The sequence below is a fragment of the Phacochoerus africanus genome, unplaced genomic scaffold, assembly GCF_016906955.1.
Source record: "Phacochoerus africanus isolate WHEZ1 unplaced genomic scaffold, ROS_Pafr_v1 Scaffold_5, whole genome shotgun sequence".
Classification (NCBI taxonomy): domain Eukaryota; kingdom Metazoa; phylum Chordata; class Mammalia; order Artiodactyla; family Suidae; genus Phacochoerus; species Phacochoerus africanus.
In genome coordinates, this window is record NW_025927421.1 from 360,085 (window position 1) to 387,958 (window position 27,874).

The 27,874-nt window shown below is 49.2% G+C and overlaps 1 protein-coding gene and 1 long non-coding RNA gene across 11 annotated transcripts in view; one reads left to right on the forward strand and one right to left on the reverse strand.

The window, feature by feature from the left end:
• PAX8 (paired box 8) overlaps positions 1-27,874 on the reverse strand; it is a 61,341-nt gene that overhangs the window by 31,859 nt on the left and 1,608 nt on the right. The gene's annotated exons all lie outside the window — the stretch shown is intronic.
• LOC125119310 (uncharacterized) lies at positions 1,147-27,153 on the forward strand. 4 transcript variants are annotated; one of them, XR_007133070.1, is made up of 7 exons: positions 1,147-1,501; positions 2,141-2,201; positions 6,077-6,173; positions 14,332-15,710; positions 16,255-16,532; positions 17,374-17,540; positions 26,464-27,153. It is a non-coding gene; the product is annotated as an uncharacterized LOC125119310 (long non-coding RNA). The 4 variants fall into 4 exon arrangements; XR_007133068.1 differs by having other exon boundaries at positions 14,332-14,451; positions 15,567-16,532; XR_007133069.1 differs by having other exon boundaries at positions 14,332-14,451.

Sequence of the window (27,874 nt, forward strand, 5' to 3'; positions counted from 1 at the left end):
GCAGTGGTTCTCAAAATTGGTTGGGCATCAGAGTTACTTGGGGGGCTGTCAAACCCACGAGCGGCTGAGGTCAAATGACCTGAGTGTCTGAATCAGTAGGAAGAGCTGGAACCAAGAACTGGCGTTGCTGAAAAGTTCCTGGATGGCGTTGATGCTGTTGGTCTGGGGCCACACTTTGAGAACCACTGGTTTAAGCCAGGCAATGGCTGGTAAGCAGAATTTCAGAAAATAACTGACAGCCCCCAACCTAGCCCCATTTTCTTCGAATAATAATTCTTATTATCTGTATATTACAGTTTTCATTTCCTTCTATCTCAATACCCATGTACCCAGTGCCTACCAGGAATCAGGTCCAAAGCACCGAAGAGAGGGCCTTTAATAAAACGAGAAAACTGGTCCTTGAGGAATTTAAACTCTTTGGGGGGATATAATCAGATAAACTAGGAATCACCCTGTTCAGGGAGAAATTTCTTTTTTTTAATTTTAAAAAAAATTAAGTCAATCAATTGATCAATTAAATATTTTAAAAATTAATTTAAAAAATTAAATTAAATTTTTATTTTATTTTAGTTTTAGTGAAGTATAGTTGATTGACTAGGTTGTAATAATTTATGCTGCACCACAAAGTGATTCAGTTATCCATGTACACTATCCATTCTCTTTCCAATTCTTTTCCCACATAGATCATCACAGAATACTGGGTAGAGTTCTCTGTGCTATTCAGCAGGTCCTCACTGGCCAATCATTCCATAGACCTCAGTGTGCAAATGTCAAACCCCCAATCTACCCCCTACCCTGCACTTGTCCCTTCTGGTAACCATAAGTTTGTTTTTTTTTTTTTAACGGCTGCACCCTCGGCATATGGAGGTTCCCAGGCTAAGGGGTCCAGTAGGAGCTATAGCTGCTGGCCACAGCCAGAGCCACAGCAATGCACGACCCAAGCCACATCTGTGACCTACACCACAGCTCACGGCAATGCCAGATCCTTGACCCACTGAGAGAGGCCAGGGATAGAACCCATGTTCTCATGGTTGCTAGTTGGGTTCGTTAACTGCTGAGCCATGACGGGAACTCCTGGTAACCATAAGATTTTCAAAGTCTGTGAGTCTGTTTCTGTTCTGTAAATAAGTCCATTTGTATCCCCCCCCTTTTTTTTTTTAAATTCCAGAGATGCCTTGAAAAAGGTAAGTCAGAGGCTCAGGGAGCCTGTCAGTGGTCGGAGGGAAGCTGCAGGAAAAGAGACAAGGCAGTGGTCAAGTGCAGAAGCTTCCACCAGAGGCAAATCCTCGCACCTCGCCTGGGTGCTCTTTGGAGACAGGAAGACACTGACTGACTGTAGAACAGGCAGGATGGGAATTTGGAAAGAGGCTGCTGGCTGCAGATGGAGATGGCCCTGATGGTTTGAGGTTTGGAGCTGAGTCCCCACAACAGAAGGGCTTCTGTCCCTCCTGTGTCCGGTGTGGGGGAGTGGACTCCTCGAGTCACCACCAAGTACCTAGAGGTGGGTGCAGCCTTCCTTCCTGCCCTGGGGGGGTGGTGGGTGCCAGCCGCCTACCATGTTGACCACCTATCCATGTGGCTGTGGATGGGTGGGTTCTGAGGCCGGACACCAGAAACGAGTGGGAGCCCTGGGTTGGCCTGACAGGTGGGGTATGGGGAGGTGTGAATGAGGAAGAGGTTTGACGCTCCCTGAGCAAAGGCCCTTGGCATGGTCTGAAGAGTCGTGGGGGTGGAGGAGGGAGGTGAGACGGCCTGGCTGGACCAGACCAAGTGGGTTCTGAGTGTGAAGTCCTAGGCCAAGGGGCCTCCAACTGGCCTGGGGGAAGAAAGCACTGAACCTGCAGTGGCGGACTGAACTCTGGAAAGCTCTGGGGAAAGCCCACTGCCCAGAATCCTGTGCTTGGAAAAGGGACAATTTTGGGAGCTCTTAGGACTTCCTTTGGTCTTTGTTCACTCCTTATAGGGCTCTGAGGGATGGTGGGGGGAAAAGAGAAAGGTCATGCCCCAAACTCTTCTAGCACCCAGACTTGAGACAAGGACCCTTTCCCTGTGCCCCATAATCCTCGGCCCAAGTCTGTTCCAGCACTGGCTGCATTGGACAGTAATTTAACCTGTTTTCATCCCTTTATGAATGCTCAAGGTCTGGAGGCTCTGTCTATGTCTACAGGACACCTGTCCCCAAAGTTCAATTCATGCCTCTGGTAAGTACATGTGGCAGAAAGATGCTTTACAAATCTGAGGGGCTGTTGAGATGGTTGTGGAGTGGATTCATCATGCCAAGACTCCCACATCTCATCCTAAGAGACTTTTTCCTCTTTTACTTTCCACCTGATTCCTCACACCACTGTCCAGCCCAAAAGTGACAATAGTTCAATGGGTTGTACTGGGACCTTTTCTACTTGCTACTGTGGACTCTCGTTTTAGCCCCGAAGAGTGTCAAGGTGAGTATTTGAGCCTCAGCTGGACTGCAGCCGGTGGTACAGAGCCTGCTTTGGGGTGGCCTGGGAATCTCGCCAGGTTTACTAACCGCCCTGTCCCTCAAGGAAGGGCCCTGCAGCTCTACTTTACTAGAACTGAGTCCATTGAATTGATCTCTGCCCTCGTGAAGCTGCCAATCTAGGAAGAGATTGATATTTTAAAAGTAAACACACAATAGATGTGCAATTATCATTTGGATAGATGCTAAAAAAGGATACAATAGCATGCGTTATTGAAGAATAATGGGGTGGAGGGCAAGACATGGAATTCCTTCCTGGTGATCCAAGAAAACGCTCTAAGTGACAGATAATTGGGGATGAGGGTCAGTAGAGGTTAAGTAGTCAACTGGATTCACTGGTCTCTGCTCTCCACCTGCACGTGGGACACTTTGCTGGGGAGTAATACATCTGAAACCCAAGTCTGACTGTGTTGAAGAAAGCTTCCAGTTTCTGGAAGCCGCCTTCTCTAGGAAGCCTTCCCCACCTTCCTTGCCTGCTCTCTCAGGTCCTTTTAAACTTGCCAGGGCATGATCTCTACCACTACATGTAGCAGAATATAAGGGTCTCTTTATACTGGTTGTGTCATGTTGCAGAGGTCATGTGCCTGCATGTGGCTTCTTTTATCTCTCAAACCCTAGTATCTAGTACAAGGCTTGATGCAGAGCATGTATCTAATAAATTCTGGTTGAGTTGATTACTAGAAGGAAGGAAAGAGGGAGGAAAAAAGGAAGGAGGTAAGGGAGGGAAAAAGGGAGAAGGAAGAAAGAGAGCAGGTCCAAAACAAGCTGAATGAAGCCCACACATTTTGCCTTCAGTAGAACTCTGTCCCTTTCAAAGATATATACTCTTAGACATGAGTTGTTTTTAAAAAGGGGGTCCAGACATGGTGCAGGCAAAGAGATTTGCCTTCCTTCTGCAGGAGCCCTGGACGAATGCAGGGCCCTTCCTGTTGGCTTTTACATCTGACCTTCAGGGTCAACCTGAAATGCAGGATACTTGTGGGGCTCAAATGCTGCCTTGGTTTGGGAGGAAAACCCTGTGAAATGAGTGCTACCATCATCATTTTACACCAAGGAGAAAACTGCCACCAGTGCAAGTCTTTGGACTCCAGCATGGGAAGCCTTTTCCTTCTAATCCTGGCCATAGAGGCTTATGGAGAATGATGAGGGGTTTACAGCTCTAGTGGGGAGATTTCACCAGGCACTGAGGGAAAGAACCATGAGAGAAGGTTCCAGCTAGGGAGGAACATAGTTTAGTTGCAAAAGCTTCCTGGGAACTTGGTCATCCCAGACTCAGGAGCCCCCTTGAGAAGTTTCTGAGTCAGGGCTTCTGATTGGTGCTTCCCCTTGGTCTGCTATGGTCCTGTAGGTAAAAAAGAAACTGCTTCCTTAGTTCTCACCACTAAGGAGCTTGGCACTGTGCTCTGGGTTCAAGGCCAAGGACATGAACAAGTGACCAAACCAGTCCTAGAACCCTGTTGTTTCAGACCTCTGCTGAGAAGTATAAAACCTCAATCAAGGAAATTAAAGCAGAGTCAAAGAAATAGAATGCTCCTGGATTGGAAGAATTAATATTGTTAAAATAGCCATACTACTCAAAGCAATCTACTGATTTTTTTTTTTTTTTTTTTTTTTGCTATTTCTTGGGCCGCTTCCGCAGCATATGGAGATTCCCAGGCTAGGGGTCTAATTGGAACCATAGCCACCAGCCTACGCCAGAGCCAGAGCAATGCGGGATCCGAGCCACGTCTGCAACCTACACCACAGCTCATGGCAACGCCGGATCATTAACCCACTGAACAAGGGCAGGGACTGAACCCACAACCTCATGGTTCCTAGTCGGATTCGTTAACCACTGCGCCACATCGGGAACTCCGCAATCTACAGATTTTATATGATCCCCATCAATTATCCATGACATTTTTTCACAGAACTAGAACAAATAATCCAAAAATGTATATGGATCCGTACAAGACCCAGAATTGCCAAAGTCACCCTGGGGTGGGGTGCGGGGGTGGGGGGGGAGGAGAAAATCAGGAGGCATAACTTTCCCAGACTTCAGACAATATCACAAAACTATAGTAATCAAGACAGTGTGGTACTGGTATAAAAACAGATGTATGGATCAATGGAACAGAAGAGAGATTCCAGAAATAAACCCAGATGACTATAACTAATTAATCTTTGAAAATGGAGGTAAGAATATAAAATGGGAAAAAGACAGTCTTTTCAGTAAGTGGTGCTGGGAAAACTGGACAGCTGGATGTAAATCAATGAAACTAGAACATACCCTCACACCATGCACAAAAATAAACTCAAACCCAAAACCGATTCTAGGTATTTCAACAGAGGGGCTTTAATGGAGGGAGTTATCTGGGTGTCAGAGGCTGTAAGAGCACAGAGAGCACTGGGGTAACCCTGTGACAGTGATTGCAGGAAGAAGCCACAGTTCTGAGGACCCAGGGAAGAGAGGGATGAGGCTGGAGTTAGCAGAACATTGATGCTTGGAGGAGGAGCCCAGGGAGCTGGGGCTTGGACCTCCAAGGTGGTGGCATCTCCTGGTACCTAGAGGGGCACTGGAGGCTGGTCCTGGGAGAGCTGGGCTCTGGATCACCTGCTGTTGCTGAGGCAACACTGACAAGAACCACAGGCGACAAGGGGAAGGCCTCGTATCAGCCTCTAGGTTTCTACAGCCTGCCTTGTGGCCCTCGGATCTGTCCCTCATAGAAACACAAACTGACAAGCAGTTTTTAAATCTATCCTTTAGCCCTGATGTCCATTTATTCATTTATTTTCATCCATGGAAGCTATATAGGCTAGAGGTTAAGAGAGCAGGCTCAGGAGACAGACTGCCTACATTCAAACCCCTGTTCTAAACTATGACCTTGGCATGAACTTCACCTCTCTTCCCAGGTGTGTGTGTACAGCACTCAGACAAACATTCTCCACTACCACCTGACTATTGCTGCCTCCATGCCAGGCATGGTTCCAGGCTCCTGGGATATTCAGGGATCAAGACGGGTGGGTTCTAGTGTGGTTTTTTTTTTGTTTTTTGTTTTTTGTTTTTTCATTTTAGGGCTGCACCTGTGGCATATGGGAAGTTCCCAGGCTAGGAGTTAAAGCAAAGCTGCAGCTCAGGCCTATGCCACAGCCACGGTGACATCAGATCTGAGCTGCATCTCTGACCTACGTCACAGCTTATGGCAACTCCAGACTCTTAACCCACTGAGCAAGGCTAGGGATGGAACCTGCACAGATGCTATGTCAGGCTCTTAACCTGCTGAGCTACAACAGGAGCTCCCTGGAATGGTTTCAATTGAAGGAACTTATTTCTCAGCAGGTAACCAAGCCCTCCCACCCCATCTACCCCTCTTCCTGCCTGGATCATTTTCTGCTCTTGCTCTTCACAAATTCTTAGTGTTGAGCAAAGGGCAAGGTTCTAGGATACCCTGAGGGGCAGGAAATAATCCCAGCTCCTCTTTCTTCTCCTGGAATCCCCCACTAGGAGGTTATACACGGATTCCTGGGCTGCTTCTTGTTGATTCATTCTCCAGATCTGTTGGTCACTCTCTCACAGGGCCTCCATGTATTTTCATGCAGCCTATGAGGCCCCCAGGTAGTGAGGCCATGAAGACCAACCTCCTACACGCTGAAGTCCTGGCAAATCTGAGGGCCCCCAGAGCCCTTGGAATCAGAGGTAAGAAGAAGCTAGGCTTCCTCGGATGCTCTTGTGTTAAAGATCAGCTTGGAGGGTGGGAGATGTTAGCCTCATTATTTTTTAAAAATATTTATTATTAAATTTTATCAGAATATAGTCGACTCACAATGTTGTTTCGGGTGTACAACAAAATGATTCATTCAGTTACACGTATACATATGTCCATTCCTTTTCAGATTCTTTTCCCATTTTAGGTTTTCATGTAGTATTGAGTAGATTTCCCTGTGCTGTATATTAGGTCCTTGTTACCTACTGTGGATAATTTAAAAAGCCTTTCTTCACGAGTTCCTACTGTGGTGCATCAGGTTAAGGATCCAGAGTTGTCCTTGAGATGGTGGAGGTTTGATCCCCGCCAGTGCAGTGGGTCAAGGATCCAGCACTGCCTCAGCTCTGGCCCAGGTCACAACTTGTCCAAGCTGTGGCCTGGATTGGATCCTTGACCTTGGGGACCTATTCATTGTGCTCCTACCCCATCCCAGCTCTAGTAGCCCCAGCCTTTCATCTCCAACAGGGAGGGAGGCTGGGAAGGCTGGAGACGGGGTCGGGATCAGGTGTAAAAAGGATTCCTCTGGATTCACCTTCAGCTAGGAAAGGGCCAAATGTGGCTGGTATTTTAGCAATGTTGGACTTAGAAGAAGAGGAAAGAGGGAAGAAGGAAGCAAGCAAGGGCTATTTTCAGTATTCTCCTACCACCACCCCACAAGTCAAGGCTGGCAGCCAGCATGGTAGGAGGGGTGCCCACTGGAGCCAGACTGAGCTCTCCAAGCTAAGCATCTTCTCCTTCTCTTCTCATATCAGCACATCATCCCCATTTTACAGATGTGGCGATGAGAGCAGAGACGGTCTGTAACTTGCCCAAGGCTGCATCATTACATAGGGGCAGAACGGAGAGTCAGGCCCCTGGTAGCCTGTGGTCCTTCTGGATGGATAGTCAGATCCTTCTCTGAGGGCAAAGCCATCTTCAGGTCACCTCCCAAGCATGGCTGCACTGCAGAGGCCACTTGAGTCCTCGTGGGGTTTTTCTATTTGGTTGGGGCCTGATTTTTCTTTTGGTAAGACTTTCTTTAGTTGTAGAAGGAGCCTAATTCCATTGTATACATGCCCTCGCCGGCCCCTTCCCATGTGGGTTTATCCTTCTCCCTTCTCTTTGTCTCCATCCATCCCAGTCTTTCCTGCTCTGGTTTTTATTCCTCCATCCTCAGTTTCTCCCCATGGTCTTGCTTGCTTCTATTTCCATCCCTTGCCGATCACCTCTGCTCCTCTCAGCCCCTTCCCTGTCCCCATCTGTCCCTCACCTCCAGGACAGCAGACCGCACCCCCAGCTCTTCACCCTGAGCTTTCCCTTCTCTCTACCATCCCCCCTCCTCCCTCGGCCAATGCCCCCTCCTGCGTTGTCTTTATTGCCTGCATGACTGCTCTGGTTCTTCATCCCATCTTCCCCTCAAAGGCATTCACAGCTCGGCTGTTATTCTTGTATTAGCATTGAACCCATTAAAGCTAATTTGTTTGCCCTAATCTCCATTTATTTTTCCCTAGTTGATATTAGATTTCCCTTTCTATTGCTCCAGCATGATTTTCTCTTTGTCTTCCTAATGGTCTACCCCCCTCTCTCTTCTTCTATTAATCCGATTGGCTTTCCCCGTGAAGTTTCAAGGCCTTTCTCCACCTCCCTTAGCCCCTAGATTAACCCTGTCACCTCCCTCCCAGGAAGGGACCCAGGGCGTGGGTGTCCAGGGATGGAGCTTGTTAATGTCAGTAGACCTCTAAGCTCCCTGAGAAAAGTGCTGGATAAGAAGCCTTGCCTTTTCCCCAAGCCAGTCTGGAAGGCTTGGAACACAGAGGCTACAGAGTGGGGGGCAAGTGGCACAGGATACAAGGGTCCTCTGGCTAGGTTCCCTTTGGGGGCTGTCTCAAAGACTTTTGGAAGCTTCCGCCAGCGTTCTCAGATCCCAACTGAGAATGTCCTGGTAAACCGAACAGCATCAGGCCACTTTCTCCCTGTGACCAAGAGTGGGCGCTGTCTCTCCTCTGTTTCCCCATCTGGAAACACACTCCCTCCCTGTCCTGAACAGGCGAAGCCTCCTCTCTGTGGCTGTGGTTTTGGGGTGGCTCAAAGGCACCCCACTCCCTGGCCATCATGTTTCAGTGACAAAGCCCCCCTGGGCCGGCTCTCAAGAACTTACACTATCCCAACCTTCCCATCCACCACCCTGTTCCGCAGCCCTTCACCTGTCTCATAGCTGGCCTTTCCTGAGGCCGGTGTTCTGCCTGCCCCCTAGACTCTGGGTTTCTTGTGGGCAGGTGCAATGTCCTGTCTGGACAGGCTTGTTTTGCAGGAAAGGGAGCGGCATGTCCTGCCCTGGCTGCCTGCTAAAATACCTGGGCTGTACAGACACTTCCCACCTCTGGTCAGTTCAATCAGAATCTCTTGGCATGGTGTCTGTATTTTTAAAAAGTTCCTCTGGCCATTGCCCAAGACTTGACATCCACTCAGTAGATGGTCAATAAATATTTATTGCAAGGTCATAAATATATTTATGATTTAATTGATGAAACATGAAGTTCCGTTCAGAGACTGTGAATGGAACTTCCCAGCGTTTATTGGAGGTCCCTAGAGGTCATTGTCAGTGCCTTTGCGGTGGGCCTCTCAGGTGCCTCCAGACCCCTAGCCTCACACATCTGGGGCTGCAGTAGAAAAGGCCAGGGCAGCTGCCCTTGGGGGAGAGTGGAGAACGTGAGGCAGGGGTGTGAGCACCCACTGAACCCGTGCCTGTAAGTCCAGCATCTGCACAAACCACTGGGCTAACCCTTCATTCCTCCCAGGGTCAGAGTCCTGAGGATATGAATGCTGTTTTTCTTTTAAACAGGTCAATATTAAAGCAGTTTTCAGATCATTAGATTTTAATTCCACGAGCACTCACTCTATATTGAATCATATTCCAGGCCGTGTATATGTGGGGAGATGGTTTCTGAGTTGAAGACATAGTTCTTGCCCTTGAGAAACTTAGAGGTTAATCATCTCTGACACCTTATAGAACATTAAAGTTTTAAACTCCATCCACGAGCACTAGCTCCTTCAAGTCTTTCTAGAACCTCGTGGAATATTTATCGTGGGGTGTGTGTGTGTGTGTGCGCGCATTTCTGTGTGTATGAGTGTGTGTATGAGTGTGTGTGGTGGGGATGAAGGTGGATCATATATAATCCATATTCCTATGACATAGGTTATAACGTTCTACTAGGTTCTACCCCTCAGAGTTATCGTGTTATAAATGTGGGGCTTGTGGACACTGATTAAAACTCACCCAGAGATGGGCAGGGGAGAAAACAGAGAAGTAGCTAGAAGGTTCTATGGTGGGGAAGAGAATGCAGGGTGTGGGGAGAAAGGTGGGGAGGGGCAGCTGCTGAGGTGGGGTCACTTGGTGATGGAGACACCAGAGGAACGTGGGCATCTGGCATATAAGTGGAATCACAAAAGTAGAGAAGGGGGTTCTTGCCTCACCTAGAGGGCTGAACTAAATGATCTTTAAGATTCTCTCAAACTGAGATTCTATGCTCCTGGACCTTAACAAAGGTAAGGGAACTGCACCGAGTCTCTTGGGTTAGAATATGAGGGAAGATAGTACACACACACACACACATACAAAGGCATTTCTGTCGTGGCTCAGGGAAAACGAATCTGACTAGTATCCATGAGGATGCAGGTTCGATCCCTGGCCTTGCTCCGTGGGTTAAGGATCTGGTGTTGCCATGAGCTGTGGTGTAGGTTGTAGAGTCGCCTTGGATCCTGCATTGCTGTGGCTGTGGCATAGGCCGGCAGGTGTAGCTCTGATTCGAGCCTGGAAACTTTCATATGCCGCAGGTGCAGCCCTAAAAAGACAAAAAATATAATAAAATAGAATGTATGTGTATGTGTCGCTGGGTCACATTGCTGTACAGAAGAAATTGAAGGAATTGCATATCAACTATACTTTAATTAAAAAAATGAAAAGGAAAGAAAAAAAAGAGAAGTGACTGACTGGAGAGGGGGCTTGAGCACTAGACATAGTTAGAAAGGTCCTTTGTGTGTGTGTGTGTGGGGGGGGGTGTGTACAGAGTCCTCAGGCCTGGTTGTGGGGACAGGAAGGAGCCTGGCCGCCCTGAGGAGTGAAACTGGTAGAAACAAATGAAGAAGTGCTCTTTTGAGCCTGACACACCGAACAAAATCTGTGACAAAACTGCGTGTCTGTGTTTTCCACAGCTGTGGGGAGCTGGTTCCCCAGAACTGGCATGGCTGCAAAGTGGATTATACACTAAAAGCCTCTGGGGAAAACAGGCAGGCACAGAGGGGGACAGACTCAGCCTGTAGGCGGTGGTGTCAGGGGAGGAAATGACACTGCTGAGGTCGAGGAGACCTGGGTTCCGACACCGGGGGACCCTGCTGGTCTGTCTGTCTGTGCCTCGGTGTCCTCGTCTGGCATGAGGGAGCAGACAGTCTTTACTGCCCTTTGTTTGTTTGTTTGTTTTTGTTTTTTTTAGGGCCACATTCATGGCACATGGATGTTCCCAGGCTAGGGATTGAATTAGAGCTGCAGCTGCCAGCCATGGCCACAGCAACGCAGGATTCTTAACCCACTGAGCAAGGCCAGGATTGAACCTGAGTCCTCATGGATACTAACTGTGTTTGTTACTGCTGAACCACATGAGAACTCCTACTGTACTTTTAGTCCTGATATCCACAACCCTGGGACTGCCCTCGGGCTGAAAACTGCCAGAAGGGGGCACAGTGAGAGCTCTGTGGGGACCGTGGGGCAACTTTGCCAGGGAGGAAACTACTAGGGAGCAGCCCAGAGGTGGCAAGTGGAAAGGAGATGGACGTGCACAAAATGGGCCCCGTGGGCTGTGCGTGACCCGCAGTACGTTGGAGTGAGGGGCTCTGGGGACGGCTAGTGAGGAGACGCATGTGGAGCATCCTGGGGGGGCCAGACTGTGGGGCACTTCTGAGATTGTCTCTGGCCAGGGAGGCCACCTGTCTATGTCACACACAGTATAGCCAGGGCAGGACTCACTTTTTTTTGGGGGGGGGGGGCATCTGGAAGTTCCAGGGCCAGGGATCAAACCAGCACCAGAGCAACAACCCAAGCTGCTGCAGTGACAATGCCAGATCCTTACCTGTCAAGCCGCCAGGGAACTCCAGAACTCAAGTTTTCTGACCTAAGTTCCCATCCTCCCAAGTGGGCCCTTTGGGAACTCAGCACTGTCTCAACTGGGGCCGTCTTGGAAGAATGCAAAGAAGACTGAGGGGACTGAACAGAATCTGTTCTGAGCCCAGGCACACCCTGAAGAAGTGTTAGTCTTCTATTCAGATTGCTTGTCTTTTGATTTTCTTATGTGGTGAACAGGACACTTTTTTTTTTTTTTTTTTAGGGTCACGCCCACAGCATATGGAATTTCCTGGGCTAGGGGTTATATCAGAGCTGCAGCTGCAGGCCCTCACCACAACCACAGCAATGCCAGGTCCAAGCCCCGTCTATGACCTACACTGCAGCTTGCAGCAATGCTGGATCCTCAATCCACTGAGTGAGGCCAGGGATCAAACCCTCATCCTTAGGGATCCTAGTTCTTAACCTGCTGAGCCACAATGGGAACTCCTGAATCCAATCTTGAAACTCTTTTCTGAGGGTCCTGGGTTTGGGAAGCAGAGTCCCTTCCTCTGTGGGGGTACGGGCCTGCGAGCAGCAAGAAAGGCTCCAAAGGGAACATGTGTTGGTTTCTCCTCCCTCTGTCAGTCCCAAACCAGGGCTCCTATAGCTGGTGGCACCTGGAGTGAGGCAGGGGCGGTGGGGGGCCGGGTTCTGAGCCAGAGCAACCAGCTGCAACACTCAGATTGTTATGCCTTGAGTCAGGTCCCTCCAAACTCCCACATGGTGGTCCTAAACCCCTGTACTTCAGAATGTGACCTTATATGGAAATAGGGTCTTTGCAGATGATCGAGTTATGATCAGGCCATTGGGGGCCCTCATCCAGAGTGGCCATGGCCTTTTAAAGGGGGAAACTTGGCCACAGGGAGAGACACAGGGAGAATCCCATGTGAAGCCTGGAGTCATGGTGCAACCAGCCAGCACATGGCCGGACCCCCAGAAGCAGTGTGGAACAGTCTCCCTCTCAGCCCTCAGGAGGAACCAACCCTGCCCACCTTGATCTCAGACCTCCAGCCTCCTGAACCACCAGACAATACTGTTGTGAAGTTCCCAAGATTGTGGTACTTTGTTAGGCAGCCCCAGAAACAAATGTGCAGGTCAACAAGCTTCTAGCTTTGAGCAGGACATGGAAGGCTTGGGGAAACCAGCTTGGGCTGCTCTTCTGGGTGTCTGCCTGCCTCCCCAAGTGACTTCTCAGCAGAAAGCAAGCTCCAAGCAAAGGCTTTCTAGCATCTGACCCTCTTTTCATGCACCAGCTTCTCTCGCCATCTGCCCACAGAGCCACCATCCTGATCCATTTCCAATCCTTCCACCCTGCGGCAAATTGTTCTTAAATGCAAGAGCATCGACGTATCAACACAGCAAAGCCTCTCATAAGCGTCCATCCCGCTTGCCCAGCCAGACCATGTTCCCCTCAGTCCACTAAGACTTCCAGGCTTCTCCTCCTTTCAAGAGCTTTCTGGATCCAGTCTAAAGGTTGGGTCTGAACTCACCTACCATTTGCTGAGCCCTTTCAAACTGCCGTCAGGCAAGTGATTCTGAAATTTAATCCAATTCCACAAATATCAACTGGGTCTTGGTTACCTCACAACAACTCTGGGATGGGTTTTCACAACTCTGTGGGAGAGAAGGGGGTGGCAGTTTTTGCCCATTTTTTTTGTCTGTTTTTTGTCTTTTTAGGGCCGAATTTGCAGCATATGGACGTTCCCAGGCTAGGGGTCGAATCTGAGCTACGGCTGCTGGCCTACACCCCAGCCACAGGAGCACTGGATCTGAGCCACATCTGCAACCTATACCACAGCTCATGGCAACACCAGATCCTTTAACCCACTGAGTGAGGCCAGGGATCGGATTTGCATCTTTGTGGATGCTAGTTGGATTCATTTCCACTGCGCCACAATGGGAACTCCCAATTTGAGCCCATCTTGTAGAAGAAGACGCCAACTTGGAAGGTGAGTGGCTTGTGCACAGCCAGTTAGGAGCAGAGCTGAGACCACACCCGAGTGTGACCCACTTCTTCCCACAGCCAGATGGGGAATTCCTGGGGGGTTGAGGGGGGAGGGCAGGGAGAAGAGCTGTCTCTTCAGAAGGCTGGCATGAGAGGCTCCATGTGGAGAGACCTCTGGTGGGGCTTAAGGTGGGCTGATTCTAGACCCATGGTTCTCAGATGCTGATCTATAGCAGCGTCATGGGAAGCCTGTGAAGGATACAGATTTCAGGGACCCGCATTTTTTTTTTCTTCCTCCCTCCCTCCCTCCCTCTCTCCCTTCCTTCCCTCCTTCCTTCCTTCCTTCTTTCTTTCTCTCTTTCTCTCTCTCTCTCTTTTTTTCCTTTCTCTGCTTCTCGGCATCTGGAGTTCCTGGGCCAGAGATCAGATCTGACCTACGTAATGTGGATCCTTAGCCCACTGTGCTCCAGTATCAAACCCACATCCCAGTGCTCCAGAGAGGCCACCAATCCTGATGTGCCACAGTGGGAATTCTGGCCCCATACTTATGAACAGAGCCCCAGGAGCTTCTGCTGACTCACTAGGGACCACTCTCGAGAAACATCTGTATAGAGCAAGTTTTCAAAAAGTTTTTTTCATTTGGCAAATATTTGTTAAACATCTAGCCTATATCTACTATGTGCCAGATACTGTTCAGGGAATTTTTTTTTTCCCTAGCCTACAGAATCTCATACCTACTGGTCCTCCCAGATGCATCCTAAATCTGGTCAACCACCCTGCCCAGTGATACCTAAGTGATATCTCCCAGGAAGGCCCCCTGCTGGGTCAGTATTGCCCCTGCCTGCCAGTGTGTGTGACTTCCAGTGGTCCCTTGTTCCCTGCCTTGCCACCCTGCATCTGAGTTCAAGCCAGCAAGATGTGACAGGATCAGGAAGGTGTCCTAGTGGGGGCATCTTTGGGCGATCCTGGCTGCCTCAGTTTCCCCAAATGGCTGTTTTCCCTCTGTCCTCAGACCCAGAGTGGCCACTTATTATAGAGAAAATAGAAGCGTCATTACAGCCATTATCATGTGAAAAGATCAAGTATACTTCATGTTGGGAAAACTTCATTTACAAAATTCAAATGGACTGAGGTAGGTCAACAAGTAAGACAATGAAAGTCTTACTGGGGGATTAGGTGAAAACTGCCCTAGAGATTTGCAGACCACTCCCTCCATACAGGATTTTAGGAAAAGTGCTGGGCTATGGAGAGAATGAAAAGAATTCTTACTCTAGTTCAGATGTCGGTGCAGCAGGCAGTCAGATGAGATGGTCACTAAACATGGAGGGCATCAGAGGGGGTCTGGTGGAGGACGTGGAACTTGAGTAGAGCTTGGTCATGGCATGGGGGTGGGGACGAGGTTCCAGGCAGCTGCCACCAAGAGGGCAAATGCAAAGAGGTGGCAATGTACACGGCATGTTTTGTAAACAAAGACTAGTTGGCTGGAACATGGGTTTGCATACGGAAATAGTGAGGAATGAGGTCAAGTGGGTGGGATAGAATCTTCTCGGATTGTACACCAGCCCACAGATGCCAGTTAATGATTGGATTCAAAGGGAGGGTGAGCCGGACTCTAAGATTCTTTCGGAAAATCACCAGGCTAAGATTCTCTGGAACAGGGCTGGGAAAGGCACGAAATCAGAACATTTTGATAATGTGACTCATCTAGCAATCACAGATTACTGCCAAGCTGTTCCACAGAATAAAAACATCACAAAGCCCAGGTAGGACAGAGTAAATAGGTCCGTGGATCTAGCAAGAGAAATAAAAGGAATACAGAAATCAGTGTCAAGGGGAGTGTGAAGTTGAGGCAGGTATTCACATATACACTGAGTGCCCTTGACCCAGGCTTTGATGGACAGCAGGGTTAGAATGGACACCTTCAGTGGCTTCTCTGATCCCAGCCCCCCAGAGTATGTATGAACTCTACTTGTCTTCCTATCGCAGTCCCCCTTGCCAAGGGCTGACCCTGCACTTGGGAGCCTGCACACACTCCCAGGATGTCTCATCCCTGCTCTGCTGGTCCCTCCCAGGGCCCCTGGTGGATTCCTGCCCCATCTGAAGGCAGGGTCCCACTACCACCAGTCACAGCCCAGCACGCCTCCTCCCTCCCACCAGCTCAGCATTTTGTGTCTCTCTGGACCAAAGCCTTTCCTTCCTCTCTTTGCTGGTGGCTAAAAGTCTAATTTGCTTTTCTTTTCTCTCTAGAATGTCAGCATGAAGGCAGAGGGGCGGTCTCTTGAGTCCTGTAACCCTGAAGCCTACCTCCGCGCCCACTATACTGAAGGGCTTGGTGGATGTTTACTTACTGAACTGAATAGTAGTCACAAGGCCCTTTGAGACAGCTTGGGGGTTAGAATTCAAGGCTTCTGTAGCCAGGGGATACATGATTGGGGAGAACATGTCATAAGAATGGGGAGTAATTGAGACAGTTTGGGGGTAGGGAGGGGTGTGCACTGCCAGGCTAGTGCAAGTATGCCTGGGAGTTAGAGCCAGAGATGGAAGGGACATCTTAGGAGATGGGGTAAAACCTGCCATGATCCAGACACAGAGTCCATACGGAGTACCCACAGAAAAAGGCCAGGAGGAGAGGAGACAGGTTTGTCATAGGACCATACAGGACAGGGAAAAGAGGCAGCTCCGGAGAGTGGACCCCATAGTATGTGCAGCTGAGAAGCAGAAAAATATGATTTCTACAGCTGGTGTTATAGGCTGAATGTTGGTGTTCCGCCCCCAAATGCATACAGTGAAATGCTTATTCCCAGTGTGATAGGATTTGGAAATAAAGCCTTTGAGAGATGATGCAGGTTAGATGAGGTCGTGAAGGTGGGCCGCTCATGATGGGATTGGCACCTTTCTCAGGAGAGGAGGAGCCACCAGAGCTCTCTCTCTCCAGGGTCCTGCACTGAGGAGAGCCCACAGGAGGACTCAGTGAGAAGGCAGCCATCTTCAAACCAGGAAGAGAGCCCTCACCAGAGCCTGACCATGCTGGCACCTTAACCTTGGACTTCCAGCCTCCAGAGCAGTGAGAAATAAATGCCTGTTGTTTAAGCCACCCAGTCCACGGCATTTTGCTGTAACAGCTAGAGCCGACTAAGACAGGTGACTGGATAGAAATTCCACGGATGACGGGATCTTCAGAGAAAATCTCAAGCAGAGGTGCCATGGTTCCAGGTGTGTGCAAGGGAAGCTGAGAATGAAACAAAGGGGCAACTTCACAAGGTGGGTTGGGCAAGAGGATGCATGCCCAACAATGCTGGGTGACAGGAGACCCAGACCCAGAAGCCTACCTTTTCTGGGTGTGTCCTTACCACCCACAAAACCACTGGATTCTTAAATGATCAGCACACATGTGCTATATTATACCATGTGCCTGGAAAGGAGGGGGCTTATCAGGAAAAGTGGAGATGAGAGGAGGTGGCACAGGGACCTGATTTCTTTCTTTGGATGGTGGCAACATAAATTCTCGGTGATGGAAATGATCAGGGTGCCTTCTGATGCAGGCACGAAGACCTCATCATTTCACAGGATGGGGACATCATAGCCCCTAGGTGGGCATCATGCAATTCCGGCTTCACATCAACCCCAGCTGTTTCCAGGAGTCAGGGCTTCTGGAGGGTCACACACCCTGTTCTGCCAAGAATGCCACAAAACAGTAAGCTCGACATAGTGAAAATTAGAAGGGGCTACTAAATCAGAGCCTAGGTCTTAAGGAAAATGTGAGGTAGGGGCCATTACATTTTTAAAAAATACACCTTCAACTCAAAGGTATTTCATCCATGAAAGTCCTTTTTCCTGCCACTGTTAACTGTTTCACTATATCAGTGAGTGGGCACCTCTGCTAGCTCTGCAAGGAAACACTGTTTGAGTATCCCTGATTTATGAAAATATACAAACAGTTGTTGACCAAGTGCACATTCCTGATGTACCACATGTTCATAATAATCAGTTCCCTGCAAAAAGCATGGGGTTGGTATCCCTGAGACTGTGGTTCTTGCTCCTGTTCTCCACACAGGTTTTGTACAAGGGTGTGTGAGTTCCTAAGGGCCAGGGCAGAGCTCCCAGGGCTTCTGAGCGAGGATATTCTCATGTCTTGGGCAGAGGAGCCCTCGAGTGACAGCCCTCAGCCATCCGCTGTTTTATGGTCATCCTCGGGGACCGAAAGGCCAGATTCTAGACCAGGTGAGTCCTGCTGCTGTGGCCTACTGGCTTGGTAACTCTGTCCCCATCTGGGAAGAGTCACAGGAACCCCAGATCCCAAGTGTTGCAGCCAGACAAGTGACCCGAACAAATGACTGACAATCCCCGGGTCTCATTTGACAACGAGGGCTCTTCCGGGCCCCACAGCCACCAATGCCCCATAATTTAACTGGGGTGCCTGCAAGGGTCGTGGCTGGACAGTGAGGTTCTCTGCTGAGATCTCAAAGCACAGGTTTCAACCACAGGGCGGTCACCATCAGTGAACCCATGCTAGACTGACGAGGGTTGATCCCCAGCACAGGGCAGGTTCCCCAGACTTTGGGACCCCGATTTCCCTGCCACGTCCAGGGTTGTGAACTCAGCCAGGGCTCGTCAACTGCTCCTGTAATTGAATTAGGGACATCTTGGGGTTTCCTCTTGATTGCCCACAGACCTAGGACTGGGTTCTGCACACACATGTGGGGTTCTGTGTGTGAGAGGGTGAGTACTGTATGCGCGTGTATGCTTGTGTGTATGTATGACACAGGTGTATATGAGTGCGGGTATAACTGGGTAGGTGTGTATGCGTATCACAGACAGCAGACCTGGACAGCCAGGCGTCCAGGGCACAGAATTTACAGAGGTGCTGGCTCTCGGGGCCGACCTGGCTCTTCAATGAGCCCAAGAGTGGGGGCTCCTTAGACTTCACACCCTGTGCCTCACCACAGACCTGGCCTCCATCGTGTGTGTCTGTACCTTGGTGTGTATGGGAGTGTGTGTTGAGTACATGTATGAGTGTGTGTACTGTATGAGGGTGTGTTGTGTGAGTGTGTGTATCTCTGTATGTTGGTGTGTTGTGCGAGTGTGTGTATGTGTGTGCACTTGTGTCTGTGTCCTGGCAGCTTTCACTAGGCTTTGAGTCTGTATGGGAGTATATATTGTGTGAGTGTGCATGTGTGGGAGTGTGTATTGTGTAAATGTGTGTGTGTGTGCATTTGTGTCTGCATATCCTGGAGGCTCTCACTGGGCTTTAAGCATGTATGAGAGTGTGTGTTGTGTGTGTGTGTGTGTGCTCACGCACTCCTGTCTGTGTGTCCTGGCAGTTCTCACTGGCTTTGAGTCCCATCAGCAGGGCTTTTCCACATCCCCCAGCTCAGGGCTCACTCTGCCCCATGCCACCCCCGGGAAGGCAGCGTGGCATCCTGGGAGCCCTGCTTATCCACATCAGCGGCTGCTCTGCCACACGCCTGGGGGAGGCACAGCTCTCCGGGTCTCTGGCTCCTTGTCAGTCAAATACGGTGACAGGGCCTGTCCCTCTGGCCTTGAACAGCTCCTGGTCTAGGTGGACTATTTGGTGTAATGAAATCTTGGAAGCTCCTGTGATGTGTGATCCTCAAGCCTAGAAGGTGGGGGGCTCTGAAATGGACATTGCTACACAAAGTAGGCTGGAAAACCTGTCCTGACAAGGAAGGGCCAGGGACCCTGGGGAGGAGGAGAGAAATCTCAGAAGGCTTTAGGGGGAGGTGGCGTTTGAGCTGAGGGGCTGAGGACGGCTGGGCAGTGTGCTGCACAGACACGAGGTCCACGGAGGCCGAGGCGGGAACCATGAGTCTGCTTCCCAGGTTGAGGGAAAGGGCCCCGACATCACACAGGTGTACGTGGTCAAGTGGGGGTTCCAAGCCATGTGCCCTGGACCCCCAAAGTCCAGCCACTTTGGCACCCCCTTTGTCCTCCCTCCAGGGGGAAAGAGGCTCCCTGGACTTAAGGCGGGCACCACCTACCTGGGATGGGTGGTGAACACACAAAAAACAGTCTGCAAACAATAGGAGGCTGTGCACAGCTGGGTGTACATGGTGGGAGAGAATGACCTCTGGGGGGTGGGGCGGCGAGGGAGAACAGCGTGGGTGGGGGCAAGGTGTGCGCCTGGGGAAATGGACGCCTTCCAGCCAATGGAACGTAGCCAGGCTCTGAGAAGAGCACCTGTGACAAAGTGCACAGGACGGCAATGTGTGGCTGCCAGCAGGACTCTGGGGTGCAGTGCCACTCCCAAGGGGGTGAGCCCTGAGTTGGGGACACCTGTCCAGCCCACTCGGAGGCCAGCAGGAGATGGGGCAGCAGGGCGGGGGTGTCTTCCTAGCCTGGGGCATTGTCACATCACCAGAGAACATGGGGCCTGGGAGGACCTGGGCCTTGTTACTCTGTCTAGAGGGGAAAGTCCTATAAAATCCACAAATCTCTGAAGACACAAGGGTTAAGCACTGGACGTGTCTAGAAAGCATTTCTGACTTGACCCAAGTGGGCCGGTGTCCACAGCCTTGGCACCTAGAACTCTGCAACATTTTGCCATGGAGCTGGCTGATCCGACATGGCCGCATACGCTGCCTTTCTGGAACCGTGAGTGCTCCAGGGATGGAGCAGACCCCCAAAGGCCAGAGGAGGTTTATCTGTCATTGGTGATGACATGGCTGTGCCAGGGTGGCTGCTGATGATGAATGACCTTTGGTGCTCCCACCTCCTGGCTAGTTAGTTGTTAGTCCTTGAATGATTTTGTTTGATGATTTTCCTTCCTGGTGCTCTGGTCTTCCCCCCTTCAAAGGGAATCACAAGACCTCATCCCTCGGCCCTGAAAAGGTGCCTCTCCCTGCTGTGATTTACCTGGACTACCCTGGCAGCTGATGTCACTGCCACTGGCCTAGCACCCTGCACATAGTGGGTGGCATCCGTGAGGGCTCGTGGGATTGAATGAAAATGCTGACCCCCACATTCTAGCTCCTCTCTTGCCCTCGCCTTTTCCCTCCCATCCTCTTCCGCCAACTGAAGTCACAGCCAGACACCCACCTGAGAGGATGGGTCATCTCCGTTGTGACAGTTGTCGAGAACAATCTCAGGTTGGAGGAAAAGGGTGAAACAGACCTGGAGTCCTAGATTTGATGCTCAGCTAATCGCAGACTTTTAAATGTCAACCAGGGCTTGCGATTGTGCCAAAGCTGGATTATTATTACACCAAGTAGGAAAATAGAGGACAGGAGGTAGAGCTGGGGCTGGAGGGACAGAGGGAGAAGGGAGAAGAAGACCCAAGATTCATGGATTCTTATTCTTTTAAAATAAAAACCTGTGGTTCTGTGTTGATTAAGGACTGGTGCTCAAGGCACATCTTCCTTCAGTTCTACCTCAGCTACACACAGCATGGATGCACACCCTCTTTGGCTCGTCATTCCTCTAAGAACAATTCTACTGAAAATCTAGAATGTTCTGGAAGCCAACATAATGTCCACGAACAGTCCGTTTTATCATGAGTCTACTGCTTCCCCTATGACTGGGTTTTCTGAGTAAATGAAATAAGGAATCCTTTCTCAGGGTGCGCTGGGGTAGCAGCTGATCATGGCCCCGGGGCTCTGAGTCAGCACTTCTCCTGAATCATTTAATCCAATACCCCTATGGCGTGGGCCTATTATTTAGTCCAGGTGGAATATTAAGAGGTCTGCCCTAAATCTTAACTGGAACAAAATTTTGACTCTAGGTCTCAAGTTACAGAAACTTTCACAGGAAGTATTAAGACAGCGGCATGTTTGGACATATACCCTGGAGGATTCTGGGAGCCTCTCCTCCCTGGGGACCCTTACTTATATGGAGCAGGGGGAAATTCTTGAGTAGCTGCTATGTGCCAGGGGAGGATACTGGGTTTACTTTCAGTACTTTCTAGAAATCTTGCAACATCCCCTATTTTATACAGAGGGCATTTGAGCCCAGAGAGACAATAAACTTGCCTAACGTCACACACGGAGAAAGCAACAAAGTCTGGTTCACAGGCAAAGCCTCCGAGGTGAAGCCCCTCCCTCCACCTGCAGAGGTTGTGAAGCCCGCCCTGGCTTCACAGTGACTTCAAAATTCCCTGGCCCTCTGGACACCTCATGGCTCCTGAATTGATCCTAGGAATAATAGTCCTGCTGTGCTCCCAGAGAGGCTGGGGAGTCAAAATGCAATGCATTTTGACAAAATGCAACAAAATCCAACACAGTGGGCCCTTGGTGTGTGCAAACATGCAGTTCACACCATGGCAGCAAATTAAGCCGTTTCTCTCTGAGATGTATCACCCAACCAGCTTCCGACCTCTCTGCTATGCTGGTCTGACAGCGACAGTATGTCCCGGTGGACTAATTAGCACTAACGACTCAGGTCACTCCAAGGCCACTTAGGGAAACAAGTGCAGAAGAATACACGGATAAGCACTAGAGCTGAGGATGGAAAAAAGAAGAATTTAAAAAGGATGGAGGGAAGAAGTGGTTTCTCTCTCAACCTCTCTCTGCTTAAACCAAAGATGGGTTTGCATCAGAGAAATGCCACCAGCCAGGAGCTGGGAGGCTACCCTCCATAGCAAAAAGGGGCAACATTAAAATTAATCCCCTTTCCAAAAGCTACTGGTGCCAGTGGAATCAAAGGCCCAAATGGCTTGATTCTGAACCCCTGTGTGAGAGGGACACCCCGGAGGCAGCAAAGAGAATGGACTTAAATTTGGGGCAACATGGTCTAGCATCTCAAAAGCACTCCACCTGTCCAGGGATGCAGCGTTTGTCGACCACCCCTGGTTGATGGGCAAGTCTTCCCAGAAATTCTGAAGCTGTCTCCATCACATTAACTAATTTAGTCTCTGAAATGCACCCAGGCAGGGAGGCTGAGTGTAGTTTGGAAACTGTCAGGAAGTAAGCTCCCTTGCTGGCCTGCAATTTATGGAGGTGCCTGGAGATAGCTCCCTTTTTTTGGGGGGGGGGGTTGCAGGTAGAAGCATGGCAGCCTGAGAGTGAGTGTTGTTAAAAGAAAGCTTCCTGTCTCTCTCTGCCTTGCACCCTCCAGGAGGGACATCCAGATAAGGAGCATGGTCTCCATTTTGCAGATGGAAAGACTGAGAACGGCCCTGAAAAGGGATCTGTTTTAATTGAGCCCTGGGGACACGAATGAGGAAACAAAGACGAGAGACTGAAGCCCCTCCCTGTCACAATCAAAGAAGCCCTCGAGCCCCCTCACCAAGCGCGCTGGCCTCAGTTTCCAGCAGAGCTGTAGGCATGAGCCCTGCTCAGCACTTTGTGTTCCGGGTCTTTTCTTTGGATAGGAAGGTGGCCCAGCAGAGCTGGAGCGGCTGTGGGCTGGCTGTGCTGAGCCTGGGTGATCCTTGGCATTCAGGACTAGGGGAGGATCCTTAGGAGTCAACACAGAAACAGGACCCACATGTCCCTGGAGGACTCCTGACTTCCCTGCCCTTGATCTTGGACATGGTTCAGCAAGGAGACGCTTGTTTTCTACCCAGGCCCTTTGTCCTTCCTGGGGAAGGAGCCCCAGTCAAAGTAAAGTCCAGACTCCGTGACGTGAATTGTGAGTTTAAAACAGAAACATTCCCGTGGAGATTTTTCTGACCCATGGCCCACATAAAAGACATTTGTTCAAGTGGCCCACCTGGCCAAGGGTGGGATCTGGAGGGGTTTTCAGAAACTCAGACAGGCCTGTTAGCCCTAACTCTAGACCTCAGGACATAATGACAAAGATCTACTTAAAAGTGACCTGACCAAAGATTGTACCCCAGCCCACTGTACCCTGACTCAGAGACTCTATCCCAGGGTCACTGGCTGTGGACTGGGGAAACTGGGATTGACCCAGGAGGGTGAAGTTTTCAGCCACAAGGAGATCTGTGGCTATTATTCTCTGCTCTCCTTTTCCCTGGCAGCTCTGGTGCCAGAGGGCATTGCACACACCTTTTAGCTCTGCCTCCAAAAGAACCTGGCTGAGGTGTTCCAAAAAGAATCACTGAGTGCCCAGTTGGGTTGCATGCTTCTCTTTTTGGAGGGTGTTTCACACCCCCAAGTTCTACCTCTGAAGCCAGTGAGGGCTCCTGGCAGCTGGTGACTCAGCTTTGCCCCATGCCTCGACTAAAACAAAAGCAAACTGCCATCTTAAATGGGGGCCCATTCCCCTGCCCCCCTCCTTTGAAAATCATCTTTTTTTTTCTTCCCTAAACGAAGTGATTTCTTTTATCTTTTGGCTCTTTGTGTACTCAGAACCTCGGAGCTCAAAGCTTTCATGGCGCAACTGAGAACTTGCCACCTCTTGAACGGATAAATAGAGCAGCTTTAAAATACTTAGAACTGAAGACAGACCAACTGTGGCGAGAGAAAGTAAACACATCCCTGCACCAGTCAACCCTAGCAAGCTCCTTGCTGAGATTACAAACTGCAGTTCCTGCCGCTGGAGCTGGCGCTGGCAAGGATGCTGGAGCAGGCTGATAGGGTGGGGTGGGGGAGAGAGCCACAAAGCAGCCAGCCGCCTCCTCCTCCTCCTCGGCCTCAGTAAGCTGTGTCCCAGAGGAGATGGGTCACCTGGGAGTCCACTCAGGACCCAGTTGGGATGTTTTTAAGAATAACAGACTCTGCCCACGTGTTCCCCACTAGTTTCACGCCCGCAAGTGTCCCAAGAGAAGAGGGGACCAGCTTCCTTTTTTTGATCTAAAAGGGGCGCTTTCTTTACCCCCATCCTCTGTGTGCAGGTGAAATTTTGCCAGTGAGAAAATTGGGATTTTTTTCACAAAATACACTGTGATCACTACATAATTTCATATGAATATTTGAGAAACTTTTCCTATGAAAAATCCATACTTTCAACACTACCCCCCCAAACACACGCACACACAAATTGTTTTTATGAGAACCAATTAATAAATGCTAATTCATTCAGGCATATCTCCACTAAATTATTGTTTCATTTAATTGCAGGGGAATTTTCCATTACTAAACTCTCCCTTGCTGGTTTTTTTTGCATTATTTATATATATTTTTTTCAGTTTCACTAATAGTGAGTTTGGTATGCGATATTATCTGCTGTTTGTACGTCTTAAACTTCTTTTTCATTTAAAATGTTTCCTCATTCTTGTGGCTCCACGTAATCTGGGAGAAACAGCATTAAAAGCAGACAAGGTTTTATGCATAAGTGATGGAAGGTTTTATACATAAGTGATGGAAAAAGGCACTGGCTTAAATGAACCTGACAGGAGAGCCTCTTGTCTGCTGATGCTGCTCTGATTTCAGGCGCGTCTGGGTGTGCGTGTGCGGGGGCGTGTGTCTCCACTTTGGGTTAATGTGGAAGTGTTTTCCTATGTCAATGAGTCACAAGTCTATCCACAAAAAGTTCGTGGATACACAACGAGGAGGGAAGATCACAGGGGCTTTAATAATAAAAATAAACAACACTCGAATCGCTTTATAAGCTGCCAGTACCTTGTGTATTTTCTTGCTTCCTTTTCATGGACACCAAATACAAACTTCAACATCTAGACACCCAAGACCCAGACCAGGCGGCTCCCCAAAGATCCTGCTTTTTTTTATGCATAAAAAAGTGGTGGTTAGGGGTTGTGGTTAAGATAAGGTTAGTTCAAAGGGATGGTGTTCTGTAGTATGGTGTTCTGAACCAGAGTTTTAATTTTCTTATATTGAATGACAAAGCTGCCATGCACCTGGCTACCTTCGTTTCTGAAATGACTTCTTTCATTTTTTTTTTCTCTCCAGCCACTTACTTCCCTTTTCGCCTCCCCTCCCCCATTGCCTCCTTTCAGCATCTTTCCTTTTTCTCTTTATCCTTTTTCCCTTCTTTCTCTTTCACAGCAATGCATTCTGGAGGGTGTGAATGATTAAACTGTTTACTCTGAGGTCTGAGGTTTAGGTATGAAAAGGCATGTCACCATAAGTAAAGTTTCACCTTTATACCCAACTCTATCAATAATTACAGAACAAGGATGACTATTAGTAAATCTTTCTTACGATTAGCTCTTACAAAAAGGATGCCATTTATTCTAAGTGTACTGAGTTCTACTGATCTTACTTTTCACAAAAATTAATTACAAAGCTGAGTAACCTCCAAGATGAAGTCCGCATATACAGGGATCATAAGTATATCCCCTGGAAAATGCAAACCAGTAAAGCATGTACCATATTAAAATTCAAGATTTCAGACCATAAATAGAAAGTTTTGAGATGTTATTAGAATAGTAGATGTTCTCCTTTGAACCAAAATATCTATTAATAATTAAAATCCCGAGATTGATTTTCATGTTGTTTTCCTTTACCTCCTCTGTTCTCTTTAGCAAAATTATGCTGAGCCCTTTTGGGTATAGACTGATAAAATTAATTAAGTTTTCTTCCACCCAAAAATGTCCCAAATAAATTCTTCCAATAGACATCAAAAAAGTGTCAATTAGAAATAATTACTTCTTATCAATCAGTGGGGCAATTAAAGTGACAAAGCTTGAAAAGATACTCATCTTAAAACTAATTCACAAGGTAGCTAAATTATCTCCTAATTAACTTGCATTGAGGTGGGGGGATGTACTATCTTGAAACAAAGATGAATTCAAGAACCCCAATACCTCTCTACTCAACCCAAGATCTTCTTTTTCAATCCAGGCAAGAAAATAGGAAATAGGAGGAAAATAACGCTAGGCCCCCTTGGCTCCTTTTGGAAACTAAGAAGAGGGAACGGGGGCTTTATATCTGCGATCCAAGAAAGTTAGGTATGTTCCTCTAAAGTCTCATTGGACTTCTTCAACGATCTGTTTTAAGAAGCTTGGGGAGAAGGTTTCTCAGAAGTTATTGTGGGTAACTTTTAACTCCACAACCTGCTTGCTTTTTTACTAAACTCTCTTCCTCACGGATGGAGTTTTATTTACACTTTAATATTTATGTGGCGTTTCTCATGCATCTTTGACTATTAAAAAGAAAAGTTTTTGCTTTGGAGGATCTTTGTTCCCTGATGCTACAAAATTCCCAGCGGATTTTAGGGAACATTCAGCTCATTGGTGACCAGCGGCAATTCAGAATCATTCTCTCTTTCCTTCTCACACCCCTTCAGAATAAAACTATAGAAAAAACATGTATTTTTATTTTTAAAGATCTCTCTGCGAAGCAATATCGGGCCAAGAGTGAGCCCAGGGTGAGTCGCAGGAGCCTGGGATGGCCAGAAGCCGCTCAAGAAACTTTTCTCCAGCGTCCGGATTATTGGAAGCGGTGCGCTCGGTCTCGGTCCCGCGAAAAAGGCCCGCGGCCACCTGCGCCCCGGATCCTGCTCCAGGAAAAGCTTCAAGGGAAGCTCTCCCCGCAAAGCCGAACTCAGAAATGGTAGTATCTTGGGAAAGGGGGGAAGCCTCTGAGACCTAGGAGAGAAATGGGCTTTAGAAACAGGAGGGCTCATCTTATGCATTTGGCTCTAAATGTAAGTAATGGCATCAAGTCAATTGATCAGAAAGACAGAGTGTCTCTTGCTGAGGTTTGTTTAGAGAGCATTTAGGAAAGAAAGAGTCGACAGCCTTGAATTGTTTGAGCTACGTTTTAGGTGATTTCCTTTGATTTATCAGCATTAAATTAAATGAGAAAGCCTCATCCTCTGTGCATCTCAGGTTTATTTCTTTCTTTGTTTAGCGGGGAGACCCTCAGCCTCCTCAAGAGAGAGAACAGACCTCTGCCCCAGGCTGGGCCGGGGGCGGACGGCTCCCTCCAGAAACCTAAGGGCGATTTGCGTCTGAGCTAATGGAAATTCGGTTTCTCACCGTCTGGGTCTGTTGCTGATTAAAAATAAAGTAAAAATAAATTGCACCCTCTCTTCTTTCCTTCTTTATTTCCATTTATCCTAATGAGTGCTTCCATAATGAAAATCAGTAGCGAAAACAAAATCAAGCCAACCCGAGGGACCGTGACATCCTCTTATTTCTCGAACAGCGACCGGGGGGAAAAGGTCTGGTCCAGCACGGTAAATCCGAGGTCCGAGAACACCTGCACTTCTCACCGCCAGAAAGGTCAGGGGAAGGTCCAGGGTGGGGGAAAGAACCAGCCAGGGGAGCAGAAGCACGGGGACCCGCCAGGCGATCCAGCACCAGGCGACGCGCGCCTGGCCTCGGAAACCGTCCTGATCCCGAGGCGAGGGCGAAGTCTGTTTTTATACAGCCGTTTGGCTAAAGACTATGGGACTGAAGACTACTGGTCCTGGTCTCAAAAAAGTGGTCATGGAGGTGGCGTGGCGCCCTGGCTCGTCTGGAAAGGGGTACCGGGCTTTCTGCTCCAACCCCCGACTCGCCGACCTCGCAGTTCTGGGAAGGGCTGTGAGGTCTCCACTCTGCACCTCTGGAGGCCTGGCCCCTGCAGAAGGCGGCCAGGACGGCTGTTGCCCCGCTACCCTGGGGGGACGGGAGTGGGGAGGGATCGTGTTGCTGACTGTCTCCGCAGGTAGAGCGAACCCAAAGGTGAAACCTTCCGGCGCCCCGGGGGGTTCCCGCGCCTGGGCGGGTGAAGCCTGGGCCCCCAGACCCG